We start from the raw sequence: 2,123 nt of genomic DNA, 5'->3' as shown, positions 1-2,123 counted from the left end.
GGTTTGCTCGTCCTCGAGCAAGAGAGGAAAAAAGGAGTAGAAGAAGAAGAAAATGGAGGAGATGGAGGGGGCTTTGTGGTTCGACCAAGGGGGAGAAGTAGTGTTTAGGTTGTGTGAAAATGAAGGAGTGAAGATGGGTTTATATAGGAGTGGAGAGGAGGGTATAGTTCGGCCATTATGGGTAGGTTTGGGAGGGAAAGTGGTTTGAATTTGGATGGTGGGTGGTGCACAAAATTGAGATCATCAATGGCACCATCAACATGGTACGCTCAATTGCAATCTCAACTCTTTATCACAACTTCGCACAACTAACCAGCAAGTGCACTAGGTCGTCCAAGTAATAAACCTTACACGAGTAAGGGTCGATCCCACAGAGATTGTTGGTATGAAGCAAGCTATGGTCATCTTATAAATCTCAGTCAGGCAGATTCAAATGGTTATGAATGATTTATGAATAAAGCATAAAATAAAGATAGAGATACTTATGCAATTCATTGGTGAGAATTTCAGATAAGCGTATGGAGATGCTTTGTCCCTTCCGTCTCTCTGCTTTCCTACTGTCTTCATCCAATCTTTCTTACTCCTTTCCATGGCAAGCTGTATGTTGGGCATCACCGTTGTCAATGGCTACAGTCCCGTCCTCTCAGGGAAAATGTTCAACGCGCTCTGTCACAGCACGGCTATTCAGCTGTCGGTTCTCGATCATGTCGGAATAGAATCCAGTGATTCTTTTACGTCTGTCACTAACGCCCCACAATCGCGAGTTTGAAGCTCGTCACAGTCATTCAATCCTTGAATCCTACTCAGAATACCACAGACAAGGTTTAGACCTTCCGGATTTTCTTGAATGCCACCATCAATTCAAGCTTATACCATGAAGATTCTGATTAAGGAATCCAAGAGATAAACATTCATGCCTTGTTTGCTTGTAGAACGGAAGTGGTTGTCAGGCACGCGTTCATAAGTGAGAATGATGATGAGCATCACATAATCATCACATTCATCATGTTCTTGGGTAAGAATGAATATCTTAGAACAAGAATAAGCTGAATTAAATAGAAGAACAATAGTAATTGCATTAATACTCAAGGTACAGCAGAGCTCCACACCTTAATCCATGGTGTGTAGAAACTCCACCGTTGAAAATATATAAGAACAAGGTCTAGGCATGGCCGAGAGGCCAGCCTCCCAATAATCTAAGAACTAGACGTCCAAAGATGATCTAAGGATCTAAAGTGATCAAAAAATCCAAATGATCAAAAGATGAAAATACAATAGCAAAAGGTCCTACTTATAGAGAACTAGTAGCTAGGGTTTACAGAAATGAGTAAATGACATAAAAATCCACTTCCGGGCCCACTTGGTGTGTGCTTGGGCTGAGCATTGAAGCATTTTCATGTAGAGACTTCTCTTGGAGTTTGGTGCACGAAATTGTGATCACTACAACTTCGCACAACTAACCAGCAAGTGTACTGGGTCGTCCAAGTAATAAACCTTACGCGAGTAAGGGTCAATCCCACAGAGATTGTTGGTATGAAGCAAGCTATGGTCACCTTGTAAATCTTAGTCAGGCAAACTCAAATGGGTATGGGTGATATACGAATAAAACATAAAGATAAAGATAGAGATACTTATGCAATTCATTGGTGGGAATTTCAGATAAGCGTATGGAGATGCTTGGTCCTTTCCGTCTCTCTGCTTTCCTATTGTCTTCATCTAATCCTTCTTACTCCTTTCCATGGTAAGCTATATGCAAGGGTTTCACCGTTGTCAGTGGCTACCTCCCATCCTCTCAGTGGAAATGTTCAACGCACCCTGTCACGGCACGGCTATCCAGCTGTCGGTTCTCGATCATGTCGGAATAGAATCCAGTGATTCTTTTGCGTCTGTCACTAACGCCCCACAATCGCAAGTTTGAAGCTCGTCACAGTCATTCAATCATTGAATCCTACTCAGAATACCACAGACAAGGTTTAGACCTTCCGGATTCACTTGAATGCCGCCATCAGTTCTAGCTTATACCACGAAGATTCCGGTTAAAGAATCCAAGAGATATCCACCCAATCTAAGGTAGAACGGAGGTGGTTGTCAGGCACACGTTCATAGGTGAGAATGATGATGAG

Source organism: Arachis hypogaea, chromosome 6 (genome assembly GCF_003086295.3).
Source record: "Arachis hypogaea cultivar Tifrunner chromosome 6, arahy.Tifrunner.gnm2.J5K5, whole genome shotgun sequence".
Classification (NCBI taxonomy): domain Eukaryota; kingdom Viridiplantae; phylum Streptophyta; class Magnoliopsida; order Fabales; family Fabaceae; genus Arachis; species Arachis hypogaea.
This window is presented reverse-complemented; position numbering follows the sequence as displayed.